The sequence below is a fragment of the Nomia melanderi genome, chromosome 1 (assembly GCF_051020985.1).
Source record: "Nomia melanderi isolate GNS246 chromosome 1, iyNomMela1, whole genome shotgun sequence".
Lineage (NCBI taxonomy): Eukaryota > Metazoa > Arthropoda > Insecta > Hymenoptera > Halictidae > Nomia > Nomia melanderi.
In genome coordinates, this window is record NC_134999.1 from 24836729 (window position 1) to 24851833 (window position 15105).

General features: G+C 42.3%; 1 protein-coding gene across 12 annotated transcripts in view; it reads left to right on the top strand.

Annotated features, from left to right (window-relative positions):
• The window catches only part of LOC116428922 (protein muscleblind), a 438439-nt gene extending 427182 nt beyond the window's left edge, over positions 1–11257 (top strand). For all 12 annotated transcript variants that reach the window (XR_012998174.1, XR_012998175.1, XR_012998176.1 and 9 more), the window contains 2 exons: positions 10644–10728; positions 11108–11257. The gene's annotated coding sequence lies outside the window, so the exon portion shown is untranslated. The remainder of the gene's footprint in view (positions 1–10643; positions 10729–11107) is intronic.
• Positions 11258–15105: the final 3848 nt, after the last annotated feature.

Here is a 15105-nt window from a genome sequence, read left to right on the forward strand (position 1 = left end):
CTTTTATTATCTAGAGCCTCGTGAAATCAGCATATACGGCTCTCACTATCTTGTCTATTCTTTTTCCATTTATCTACTTGTTTCTCCCTTCTCCCTTCTTCCTTCTGTCCAGGACCTTCCACCTTTCGTCCGGGCCTACCGCAGCTTCTATTGCGCTTTAGTTGCGAAATTTCGAGACGCGAGGAACCGATATCTCTAGGATCACATCCGTACTTAATCACGTCTACTCCCCCGTTTGCTTCCTACGATTCTCATCCACAATCGCCACATTAGATTTAGTCCCCGTTCCAGTACCGTTTTTATTAATCGGTGAAAAAGATCGATCCATCGGTCGGTGCTTTTTCTTCAGTTACTTTGCTTTCGCGTTACGACTCATCCTCATGCTAATCCACGCATTTCTATTATATTGAAAAGGAGAACAAAGTGTTTGCTAATATTCGACTAATATCTTTGGCTGCGATTCAGGGTAGGAGAAGCATTTGTTCTCTCGTTACATTTCCCTTGACAGAGAATAGGCAAAAGGCACGGAGAGAAACCATCGTTGATTTTGTTGATTTTGTTGATTTTGTTGATTTTGTCGAATGATCGGCATTATTCGAATATTCCGGGAAAGGAGGATGCGAGTCGATCTTTTTCAAAACTAACCGAGACCCAGCCTCCAAAACTAACCAACCTCCTCCGTTCGGTCGGCTTCATATCCAAGCTTCGAATTATATTATTTCGCCGCTACTCGCCTGCGTAAGAGAACTCGCGCGTGTGCCTACTGAATTGTTTTGTAACTGCTTGGCACAAGGAGAAAGACCTTTGCAACGCGCCGAGTCTCGGTAACCGGGGGCCACATTGCACTTGTTACCGAGGTGTCGCGATTCCAAAGGGAGTGTTGTCGGAACAACGCTGTACATGCATCTCTATTTCATATCAAATAATCCACGCTTTTGATCGCATCAAGTATCGCGCCGAGGCCTACACCTGTTCCGATCGCTTTCAAACTGCCTTGCGATTCAAAAAGGCGAGAAGAGTGCTACGCAGATTGTTTGCCGACGTTCTATATCGAAAACCGTGTATGTCTATATCTATATCTGTGTATGTGTATGTATATGTATATATAGCATATCATATATACATGTATACATATATACGTATATACGTATGTACGTAGAAAGAGACGAAGAAAGGACAGTGAGGTAAAAAAGAGAAGCGTGAAATGTAATGCGCGATCGCAATCGACATTCGTGTTTTGATTTTCCCGTTCGTGTCGATGGACGGGAAGAGAGACCGCTGTACGCGCAAGTGACACGAAACGCGCCCCGTTTCACGCGGTTTCTGGACACGACTCGTCGATGCCATTACGTTTTGTAAATACGTAAATAAATGTTCATGGCACCGCACGAACAGGGAGCAAATTAAGCCGGAGCTGCACTCGAATGGCCAGGACTATTTGACCAATGGTTTATTCGCCACACTCTAACGTCCGCGACCTGTGACGGCCGATCGGTGGATATGAAAGGACGGAATCGACTGCTAATATCCATTCTAGTTCAGTCGAAAGTGAGATTATTATTCTTCGTCGGTTTCTCATCATTCGCTGTCATCTGTTGATCGGTAGTCAATTAGAATGGCGGATGGAAGTTAGACGCACCATTCTTTGTCGGATACGATACGGTTCCGTCTTGTCTATATACACCTATGTTATAGAAACCGATGTGAAGCACTCTTTCCGATGTAAGTATCGCAGTAGCACTTTATTTTGTCGCATATGCAAGCTTAAGCACTTGGAGCTTCACGATATCAGTTACGTAGTTGGTACTCGTTCCGATAGAACGCTTTTCTATAGAGTATACACATAGAACACTTATGGCTTCCATGCAAAGTGTCCAAAGGAGGTGCTACTTGCTTGTTGCCATTCATTTCTTTTGTATATCTTTCCACGCTACTATTGTATCGATCAAATAAATATCTTTTTGCTAATCCCGTTTCTATACCTGGTCTTGTTTCTCGTAATCTCTCTCTCTCTCTCTCTCTCTCTCTCTCTCTCTCTCTCTCTCTCTCTCTCTCTCTCTCTCTCTCTCTCTCTCTCTCTCTCTCTCTCTTTCTCTCTCTCTCTCTCTCTCTCTTTCTCTCTCTCTCTCTCTCTCTCTCTCTCTCTCTCTTTCTCTCTCTCTCTCTCTCTCTTATTCTTTCTTTCTCTTTCTCTCTCCCCCCTCTCTCTCTTTTAATTTCGTACGCGCGTTCAATTTCAATACAGTACCGTCGTTACGATCATTTCCATGCATGTGTACCAAATTGGCGGCTGAATCGATTGGACTCGATGCTCACCGCGAAACGAACAAAGTAAACAGCATTTCATTGTTCGTAGACCCAAGTTTTACCCTCCACTTGGATTTTCTCTATTTATTCTTATTAATGTTGTCATTATCATTACTGTACTGTAGTCCTGGTATCAGGAGTAAAAAATGAAATTTGTTTCTCCGATTATTAGAACGATCGTCGGTGTGAAACTAAATCAGGTTCAATTTGTTCAACTTCCATGTGTACAATGTGGAACAGGTTATACACATAACACACGGATACACGACATCCCACAGGAACGACGAAGCTTAAGCGCATGCGAACACAATCGTTTATAACGTGTACAAATCTCTTTCTATCTCTGTATATTGATCTTTATTATATATAACATTATGTACGCATATATATATATACGATGTATATGATGTATACGATATATACATATATATATGATAAATGTCATGACCGTATACGTGTGTATATGTTTGTACGTATGTATGTATTTATTTCTGTATGTATGTATATACTATGATACATATGCATACATATACCATTGTTTCTACATAAGCACGACTGTATTTGGTTGGCACGACGAAAAATGGAATGAGAATTATCTAGCTACGTACCTAGCTATAGAAATTACAGTGAATAGTTCCAGACGCGAACTACATAGAGAGCAGTCTCTGCACGTTTACTCGCCGATCGTTTCATAACCACTCTTTCAACTTTCTGTTTCATGCTTGCCCTCTGCCTGGATACCCACCACGCACGTCTTTCGACCGAAAATTACCACGCATACTGTTTGATCTCGTCCCGTCAACGCTTTCATCCCTGGTATCATCCACGACACGAACCACCGACGCAACCTCCCCACAATCCGTCATGGTCGACCACGCACGTGCCTGAATTACCCTCCAATCCCGAAATTCATCCTGAAACGCCACACGTGCCTGAATTGTCCCCTGCTCTTTGGAATCTACAACGACTGCTACGGAACCTCCGATTAATTACATTTATGTGGCGATTGTGACCATTTCCTACCCTCGTGACCCGTAACCCGTTACACGTCACCCGTCACCCGTCGCCCGTCACCCGTCACCCGACACCCACTGCCCACCGCCCACCGCCCACCACCCGCCACCTGTCACCCGTGCGCTGAGAACGGAACCACCGTTCCACCTTGAATCGTCCCTTTTTCGTCGTTACTCTGTCCTGTCTTGGCGGTCCTCGCACACAAAACACGAAATACCGTGACCGCGCGGACGCGCGCGCCACGTACACGCACACACACGCACACACGCGCGCGCGCGCGCGCCCACACACCGACACGTTTTCGCTCGGATTCACGAATAAACGAATTCGTGACGACCGAATTTCGGTGACGGGTTGTTCCGACAAATATTCGAATGTATTCTTCCTTTTTTTCTTAATTTGCTTTGTTTCGTCTACTCGTGCCCGGGTTCACGATTGTTATACTGTGACACGATAACGTGGCCGATACATGGACACACACGTACACACGTGCGTCTCAATCTATTGACAAACGCTGGCTTGGTATGTGTGCACTGCATTATCGCCGTCATGTTCGCCCTATCAACCGGAAACAACACCAACTACAAAACGTTGCAACGAATACACCCTGGTACATGCATCAACTGGTCACTGGACTGGAAAAAACTAAATAAAAATATGTTACATACGTTCGTGCGGGAACAACACGTAATTCTCTAAACAACCACTACCATTATTACTACCACTACCATTACCACTACCACTACCATTACCACTACCACTACCATTACAACAACAACCACAACAACGTCAACAAAAACAAAACCAATACAATGTCGCCGTACGGCGCACCCTTCTGTCCTCGTGCGGTTCACACGTCCCGGTTTCTCCCCCGTCCTATCCTGCAACGACTATTCTCTTGCGACCACCCACCAAAATGACAAAAAATATAACTGTTGCGAACGATAAAACACAACAACAACAACAACAAAAAAAACCAAAAAAAAAATAACTATCTTAATACGTTTTTCTGTGGAAATCCTTCAACCAACGATGCGACAACGACAAACAAATCGTCTAAAAATATTTAAAAACAATACGAATAACAACCAACATACTCGAATTCTTGATTTCTCGTACATGTACCTGGGTGCTCCGAGGGCACGTTCGGCGTGCTTCCTTTTGACTTTTGGTGCCTTCTCCGCCGAATTCGACCAACTGGTAATAAACGACCTACATAAAAAAATGAATTTAAACAAAAAAAAAACAAATATATATATATATATAAAACTGCTACCAATACTTGAAAAAAATACCGTACCGAACACTGCCTCGTTTGCTGCATGTGGATCGCCTTAGCAGCCTTAGCCACTGTCGGGGCCCAAGTGGTCCCCCAAAACGCTCACTGTGTCGTCTACACAGACAGCTGCGGACAGGTAGACTCATTATTGTAACCAGTTTTTTACCCGGGTCTCGGGTCTGCATTAGAAGCGCCTGACATATTCTGGAGATACTCCGATCGCGTAGGTATCCGTCGGACGAACCTTTTCGAGTGACACGCGTTTCGCGGTTTCGCAGTTTCGCAGTTTTGCCTTGATCGACGAACGATCCGACAAGATCAATCATGACGGTCATGGCGCTTTGATGCAACCTTGAACCTTTTAATGCTGCTAACCTTCAAGGTTAACAGGGCTGAGGAACGTGTTTGATCGTTCGGAAGTTGAACTGTTTCCGGAGCTTTCTCGAACTCTCGAGTTTCGATAGCGAAACGACTGTGTAACGCGTCCACGTTAGAAAAATGTTGAAAGAGGACGATTGATGAAACACGACTCCAGTCCCTCGGTAACTTTGGCTAACACGTAGCTTTTGGGGGCTCTCCCTCACGACTGCTCACCGCAACTATAACTGCGAATAACCACTGCCTTATCTGGTGTTTGTCTACTATTATTATACCAATAATTATTATTATTCTTATTACTATTATTATTGTTATTAGTATTATTACTATTATTGTTATTATTATTATTGTTGTTATTATTATTATTATTATTATTATTATTATGCTATTTCGAAAGCGTTGTCGTCACCCTTACATCCCCAGCCCTACCCCCGCCCCACCCTACCCCTTACAGACAGATCTATTCACGAAGAAAGAGATGCACGCTTCTTATTCAGTAATTAGTATGTCCCTGCTATTAAACAGTTTGCCATATGTATATACCACACACAAACAAACACACACACACAGACACACAAACGCGCGTGCGCGCATACACGGACACGTATGTATTGTTAATATATACATATGCATATACGTATATACATATGTGTATATTATTATATCTATCATGCCATTGTCTTGATATATGCGCTTCTCTTTCATTAACGTTGCGCATTTATTGTGAATCTTTTATTGTCGAGACATATCCGACGCATCTGTCGAAGGTGATATGCAGGAAGTTCCATACATTTGAATTGCTTGAAATGTTACTGCCGCGAATCTGAATTCACAGAAAAATATGAAAGTTGTCCAGTGAAAATGAAGGAAATGTTTCGAGCAATGAAATCAGGTGTGACGCCCTGTATATATACGTTTCGTTTACTTCACCCTCGAATGCTTTAGTACTAAAATTAATTTGTCTCTGTACCCCGACCTGTCTATGCATCATTTTTTTATCGCACTTGAGGTTTCTCACGGTACAAATGATCTGTTACATAATGTCCAATATGTACTGCATGCATATTATTAATGTTCTCATACTAGATTCGATTGTGTCACGATGCTTCTAGTTTCGCGATCCCTCCGAGTTAATTATGCGCGGCCATTTTGTTTCATCCGAGCGGATATCGCGGTAACGACAATGGCGTGATTTCAGATAAAACGATCAAATTCACGCTGAGACTATTTCGAGAGGAAAACAATGCGAAAGTAATCCTTTAGAACAGTATAACACAGTAATAACAGTCGATACAAAATGCTGTTCCTATGGAATGTCTTTTACTTAAACGTACAATGATTTCGTGCTTGAGGCGCAAAAGGTCGATACATGAAGAATTTTTCAATTGATTACTTTACCAGACTCGAGAGAACTTTTAAGCTCGTGGCAACTCGGCTATCGAAGGAAATATGTTGTATCAGAAATCACGGTGCATGTTTAAGTTTAAAAGACTCCGTGGGACGAAATATTACACCTTCCGAGATTCACCTCTCCAGACGTGCAACACTTTTCCCTGTTCTCTCTGGTCTCGCTCCAGGGCATTATTTATTTATCTCTGCCATGAAAAAGGACACGAAAATTCTGTCGCTTGCATAGAGTGCTTCTGACGCCTGTAACCGGGAAAAAAGAGACTAAACACGACTAAGAAAACGACTGGAAGACGACTGGAAAACTGTGACTAAAAGAAACAGAGCAAAGAAAAGAGCAGGAAAGATTGACAAAGACAGGGCAAATTAAAGTGGGAAGCCCGCGTTGTCCGATTAACAAACTGCCTACGAAACAGTTGACGAAACTTTCCTTGATCCCGAACAATCCGATTGCATTCCACGATTTCTCTATTCGAGATTCGAGGTTTTACTTGTTTCTTTCTTTGTGAGCATAATCAACTCTGTTGTTATGGTTGCGGAGTCGCAGTTGACATAGTGTTGAACTTATTTGCAGTAGAATATTATTAATTTGACAGCTTACGACATCCCATATTCACATTATACGAATGCCAATAACTGCTGACTTTATCCAGCCACCTACGGCAGTTTCGGTTCGCTGGCGTGGATCAACACTACCTGCCCCTCCTCAGCTCCACGTCCGGAAAACCTCCATGGATCTACCTCTATCTATCTTTCGTAGCTTTAGTAACGAGTGAATGTGTGTGTTTCGAGTCTTGTAATTCACGCACGCGAACCAAAACCCGGCGGCCTTCTCGAGTCGGCTTCTGGCAGCACACGAATGCTTGGGTGATGAAGAGAGGAACTCTAATAACCCTCCGAACAATCGAACGAACGATTATGGTTCACGATCGATCATCACGACCAACTGGGGAATTTCTTTCATTTTAATTTCAATACGATCGCCGCTATCGGTCAGATCATTCCACAAGCGATGTCGTCCTTGATTCGCGTATTATGGACTTGGCTGACATTAGAGAAGCTTTGCTGCAACTCTCACGACAACTTGCAACACCGTTACACTCTCGACTAACCGATTCGAGTCTCGTCGTTTGTCAATTTCGAACTGTGCGACTTTCATTTCGTTTCATTTCATCTCATTTCTCTTCGTTTCACCTCATTTCACTGCGTCTCGTCTCGTTTCATCTCATTTCATTCTACGTGCTGTCACTGCAATTACATTCGTATAATCTGTTCGAGTTGATACGATTCGCCAAGCGCATCTTTAACGTTTTCCATTGTTTTCTCGGGCGAGGTATAAATAATCGTGTACAAGCAATTCGAGTTAATCGATGGAATCCCAGCAGGCTGTTTCCGAAATGTAAGATGGTAAAGTTTTCCATAGACCGCGGCTAGAACACGCGAAATTGTTCGATTCGATAAACACGACACAGAAAGTTTCTTCGAGTTACTTCCAAAGACAAAATGACTTGTCGAATGATCTGATACATCAACACCATCCTCGATAATTTGAACGCGTACGATCACCACCCAAGCAGAAAACCACCCCCTTCTCCCGGGCCATTATTTGCATGACCAGACTCTGTGTTTGTAGCAAATTATCTCTTTACGCAGTTGCAACAATTATTTATTATTATTACGATCATTATTCTTGTCCCTATCACGATCTATATACATCATTGTTCATATTTTTCTTTCCATCTTTTCTCGTTACCACGATTGTTCGTAATTAAGTTACTGATCTGTTGCTGTGTTTCTAATATGTTGTCGCCATAACACGCGATAGGATCGGTGATTGCTTGACAAGAAAAGAAGAAGATGATTCCATTTTAGCGACTTGTCTCTGTGTTTCTCATTTTTCTTTTCTTCTCTTTCTCTTTTCCTCCTTTTCTCTTTTTCTCTTTTTCTTTTGTTTTTTGTTTTTTATTCTTTAATACACTGATATTATTTGCACGCTTCAATGGTGAGCCTATAGTATTATACTTTCGCGCGATACGATATATTGCAAACCGTTTCGTCGTACGTATTCTGTAAGAGTTAGTTATATTTTTCGTTGTTTCCTAGTTTAACGATTCTCTCTCTCTCTTTCTCTCTCTCTCTCTCTCTTTGTAGATTGTTAACGCTTTTTTGACTTAACTTGTTTCTTTCGCTAACCACCAATACCGAGTTTTCCCCCCTTTCTCTATCTCTTTTTGGAGATTTCGATGTTTCATCTATTTGCTGCATTTGTCTATCATATTCTCGGAACGTACGAATTCGATCTTCCTAAATGACGAGTGTATGCGTGTGTTTCTGGCTGTCTGCGCGTCTGCCTCTCTGTGTGTGTGTGTACATATAATATGCATACATCTTTCGCTCGGGGCTAATCTCAGGAACGGAACGGTAGTGTAGCTGGGCTGGAGTATTGTACGCAATTTTTGCATACCATCTTGCTATATTCTCTACTGTACCGAGTGAGCCATCGAAAACGAAACATTTCGGTAGGATCGTTCGAATCCAACACCAGCAAGTGCGATCGGACTTTTCTCTGGTCACGAATGTCGGTTTCAGCCTGATCGGGGCGGGTTCTCTCTCGTTTCCATCGGGTCTCTTTGATCGACTCGACTTGTTCGGACCAAGATCAGTCGTGTGCACCGCTCGGCTGGCTCGAACAGAAAGATTCTCCTAGACTCGGCGAATTCGGATGAAACGCGAATCGATCGTGTAAACTCGAATACCGAAGAATAGAGATCGCGGAGAAAACGGTCGTCGCGTTCGTGTATGGCTGACCTCGATCCGACAATTATGAAACAGCTGTAAAGTGTCGAACAGACCTCGAGAGATAGAAACGTTCTAGGTGTAGAAGTGTTGCGTTTTCCATGTCTCACCACCTTTAGATGTTGCGTTTTCGATTCGACCAGCAGCTTACAGACCAGAGCAGAGTCTGTGCCACGTAACAGTATTTCCGCGCGAGTAACCGAGTACTCGAGTTTCCCAGTGGTCCGTGTACAGTGAAAGATACATATCGGTATGCAACGTTCTCCATCCGCGGCCATATTATATCTATACATGCACACGAGTGATACGATTATTGTTTCTCATCCTCGCTAGCTAGGTTTTACGTTTTAAGTCACTACTTAGCAGAACCGTGTTTTCCAGCCGACAGCGGGACGTTTCGAACACGAGCCGCGACACGTTGCTTTCACAGTTTTTGTTGACAGTCAAATTTCAGTCTAGTCATTGTGCTGAATGGCCCGCTGAGAAGAGGGCTTCTTCCGTCAGCTGATTCGCAAATTCTACGAAATCGAACTGTAATTGTTCTCGGTCGGCGATCGACTTGATAAATTCCCGGTGAACGTTGACGAGATCGATGCTGAACAGTAATGCCGAACAGTAACGCGGAAGGTTTCGTTTCATCGGTTGTTTCCGTAAAACTTGCGAACCGGAACCTCGTTTACAGGCACGCTCCTTGCACACAGAGTGTCGGAAACAGTAACGATAAAAACAGACAAAAAGCTAGAGTGATAAACCAACAAAATTACCGAGTCACGCGCGAGTCGTCGAGAAATGAAACAAAATCCTTTGATCTCGCCCATTTGGAAAGCCACTCCTTTCGAATCTGACAATTGTGGTGTCGTATCGTAAGAAAGATCAGTGAAAGCGAGCTTGGCAGCTTGCGTCGAGTGAACCATACCAGACGATCCTACAGTCGCCGAGTAATATTACGAACGATTTAAGCTAGGGGATTGTCTTGTTTGAAAATGAAAAGTTCTACTGCAAATTTTCCTTTTAATTCGATATGCACGAACAATCGACGCGGTGCGTCGGAATCGGTTTCCTTTTTGCGAGAGAGAGGCAGAGAGAAAGAGAGAGAGAGAGAGAGAGAGAGAGAGAGCGAAGTAGTTTGGGGAATATCTCTCGTTTGCCGAGCACTGTCGATTATTCGTGCACCAGTAGTAATTAATTAATATTCGTATTACGATCCGATTTTTTAGAGCATGTAATGTACCGTGAATATGCTCTAACACTGAACTGTCTGAATGTGCTCGATAATTTTCGAGAGGCAAATATGATTTGTCTCCTTTTGAAAGTGATGAGAGAATGAATGGATGCTGGTGGTTCTGTGTTTCGTGTGCTTGAGGTGAGATACAGTAAGAGTTGTCCCCTTTTTGTTGTAACTATTGTTCGCGAGTACTTGGCGAGTATCTCTTATAAAAGTACCTGGCACATTTTCTTTCAGTTACTGGACACCCTCCCGGTGTGCCAAGATTTTAATCGACAAGTGTGCAACCGTCCCGCCTGCAAGTTTATCCATCTCAGTGACGGTAAGTTTCATTCGAGCAACTGGATCGAGTCCCTCTCCGACCCCTCAGCGCCCCCTCATCGCCCCCGCCGGGGATGCAACAGCTTCATAACAAACTACGTACATAGAGAACATTTTACATGAAAAATAGCATTTCAAGAATGCTCGAAACTGTTGAAAACTGTTCATATATTGTTCCAATGTTTATCGAGATATTCAAGTATAAAGATAACGTTACAATTAATGAAACAGTTTGAAAACGTTCGTAACAACTGTTCGACGAGACAGACGTGACACTCGAATTAAATATACGTATATGTATTTCAGTGAAAGAGATAGGAACAGTTTGTTTAGTCATCGCTTGCCTCCTCTCTAACCGATCTTTCTTCCGACTGTTTTAGGAAACGTGGAGGTGATCGAGAATCGCGTAACTGTGTGCAGGGACGCAGTGAAGGGCGCGTGCATGCGACCCCAGTGTAAATATTACCACATACCGGTCGCGTTGCCGCCAGCACCCCTGATGGCGGTTACATCACCTGGGACGCCCTAGTTACTCCTTCTCGTTTAGTGGATAACGCGACGAGGCGATCAGTCGGATAGAGAAGCCGGACAGACAAACCACTGGCGAAAGTGTGTGAAAGATGAATGTGAAAAGTTCCAGAAGAAAGAAGGAGAGGAAACGATCGAGTGACCGAATCACCGAGAAACCGAGAGAAGCCGAGAGAAGAAAGGGGAATACGAGAGTATCGTAAACGAACGGACCGTGAGTTTCTCGAACAGGCGTTTCGCTGGATCGACCTGATCGTCGAAGAAGACGGACGAATAGCAAAAAGGATCGATCAGAGGGCACACGAGTTCCAACTGTTTTGTCCTCGTCGATTCGCATCGTCGTTCGCATCGTCGTTCGCGTCGTCGTTCGCATCGTCGTTCGCTTCGTCGTTCGCGTCGTCGTCGACATCGAAAGGACCGACTCGATTCTATTTCATCCTCCTCTGCGAATCTCCTCCGTTGCATGCGTTACCGTCGCGAGTAGGTGGAGAGGAAGGACACACCGAGAAACCAACTACGATCAAAGGGAAACGAAAGAGAACAAAGCCATAAAGATTCCACTTTCTTTTCCCTTTTTTCCTATTGGAACTGAACGATTTCAACGATTCGTCCGACAATCGACTAGCTGGTGTCGATTCCTCCAACTTTCGAATGTCTGGTAACGATGTATCCCTAACAGGAAAGATCACGAAACCGTTCAAGAGTTCAAGAATCTCGTAGCATCAGCCGATCCGCGTTGCGTCGGCGAGAGGATTGATTGCCTTTAGACACCTTGTTGCCGCTAGGTAGACAACTATCGATAGTTAAGTATGCTGATATCGCACCACGTTACGTTACGTTTCGTTTCGTTTCGTTTCGGTTTTTAGATTAGGTTAGTTTATATTCAGTTGGAGAATTTCTCACAGAATAATTGCTTGTGTTTGGTCGGACGAATATTGAAAATTAACTTGAAACCGTCCCTCAGGATGCTTGATAATAATTGAGCATCGTTAGACAAGGTCTTCCTTGAACCTGCCTTCTTTCTTTCTTTTTCTTTCTTTCTTTCTTTCTTTCTTTTTTTCTTCCTTTCTTCCTTTTTTCATATCGACTTCCAACAGAGAAAGACATCAATGTTGAGAACCATAAAACTTGATGAATATCTTTCTTTCGTGCTCCAGCAAGTTTGGTAGCCAATAACGCTCTCTAAACTGCGTTCCACTCTCGCAGATGCCCGCGGTGACGCTCGGTATATTTTTAAGCGCAGTACTTGTCATTCTTATCATTATTGCACAAATGACTTGTAATTGTACTCCGACTTCTGATCGATAGATCGTTGATCACATGCTCTAAGAGTCAGAAGTTAGTGGATCGTAGCTCTGATGAAATAGACAAGTATAATCCCTAACTATGTACATACTTCTGAATTTTCAAACTCTCGGAACAGGCAGAGTCGAATTTCATATTACTTTCAAAAGATATTTCTCGTTAAAAGTAGGATTAAGTTTTCCCCGTTTATACGATTGAGTATTAATATCCCCATATGTGATTCGTTAGGATCTCTATTTAATTTTGTATTACGAACTTTCTTCTGCGTACCGAGTATATCCAGTAATGGATTTCTTTTGGCACTTCCATCGAGTAGACACAACGTTTTATGTTCTTCCATGATTTCAAGAAACAGAAAAGAATGAGGAAAACCAGAGTTACAGATACGTAAGTGGTACAGGTCGTAAGAAATAGTTAGGGATTCAAGTACTACCGACACTCTCTTTAAAATTCACAAATCCGTATGCATTGAAAAGAATTGAAACGGTACGCGTTCGACGTTCAAACACTTTCAAAGAAAGATCCACTTCGAAAAACAGATGTATTGTATTTATAAATTGATCCGTTTACCTTTATTTCGACGTGTATCCGTTCAATTGATAACCTTGCAAAGTAGTGCAATTGATTTTGCACAGAAAGAGTAACGTATATATATATTTTTCTTGCATCACAAATGCGAACGATTGCAAATATACCATATTCACGGTGAAAGTTGAGGGAACGATGAAATAATCGAGGAAGTTTCGAACCTAGACGAGTCGAAGGAAGGCCAGGCGACAAAAATAACTTAACGTCTAACGAAGTTTTTATACACGTATATATTAAACAAATTCCACTTATATTTTGTTTCTATATCGATATACAGAAGCGTATGTATGTACGTTTCGTCTGATCGACAAACGCACGTACATACGCTGTGAGACACCTATCGATCGACGAGGTCGATTGGTATTTCATCGAAGCAGAAGAAACGAGACGACGAGAAGTAATAAGAAGGAAAAGGAGGTAGTAACGACCGATGGTCGGAGGACGAAACGATGTTACATACACATATGCATATATAATATATATACATATTATATATGAGTATAAATATAAATACAAATATAAATATAAATACAAATACAAATACAAATACAAATACAAATACAAATACAAATATAAATATAAATATAAATATAAATACAAATATATAAATATATAAATAAATACGTTCTTCCGTGGGAGGAACAAAGCCTTACATCAAGGTTTCCGGCGGCTCTTTAATTTTCGATCAATTTATTTCTCTGTTTTCTCCATTCGCGAGAAGGAAACGCCGAAAATCTACACACCCTAGGCGAGTAAACGCTATTTAATTACTAACACTACACAAATGTATATGACAAATATATACACATATACGTACTATAAGAAATTATATTTAATTAAAGTAATAGGATTTTTTGGAAGGAGGCGAGGTATGCTACGAAACAAGTAAATACGAGAACGAATACAATAAACTCAGACAAACGGAAAGGAAGAGAGAGGAGGGTAGCAGACAGATAGAGAAAGATATATTAGCAAGAAAAATCATTCGAAAAACGAGCAACAAACGACATGGGAAACTAGTCGCGTAAAGTGTAACAGTCTTACGTTTGCTGCTACTCCCGATGCGAAGAAATTTCAATGAGATTCGATTTTCACTCAATCATTCGCAAAGTTTCACATTTGATCACACGTGACGGTTCTTTCGTTTGCTTTTGTCGGCTTATTACGTGAAGGACCCACCGTCGATTGCGATTTCTGTCGTTTTTTCACTTTTATACATCCTCGAGTTCTCGATGCTGTTATTTTCTATTCTGTCCGCGCGACGATTCATTGCCTTTCGTAGGATAATCGACAAATGGAAATATTCGAGGAATCATGTTTGGTAGATGGAACATCGAACCACTGACACGTATCCGAAAGGTCTGATCGACAGTGGAAAGTGAAGAGAAAAGGGTGAAACATTTGAAAAGATCTCCGGAAGCGTAGTATTATTTTCTTGATTTTACGTTGTACCTCGACAGTCGTAAATGAACGGTTTGCAACACATTCGAGTAGAGTATTTGTGAGAAATCTCTGGAGAATCGTCAAGATATAGCAAAGAAATGGTAGAGTTCGAAAGCGAAGATCGGGTAACAAGTGGTCCTGAACAGCCAACGAAGATAGCAAAGAGTCTCTCGTACTAAATAGAATTTCAGATATTTCATTCCGTAGGACGTGTATGTCTGATGCGATTGTTTTTTATTACAAGCTAGACACACACACACACACAGTGTAAGGTCGGTCTGACTGTTCGCGTACCGTTCAGGCTCGGCTAAACGTAGGCAATTAAAGGTAAAATAATAAGAGAACACGACCGTCCAGGAAAGGCTTTCAACCACTTTCCCGACCAAACCCATAAGAGCAAGTCTTTTCCTTCATTCGAGATGATTGCAAGCGTGAAACGCGTTGTTCGGCTAGCCATACGATGACGTAGGGTCCTTTGCGTGTTCTCTCGCTACTCATACATGACACGAACGAC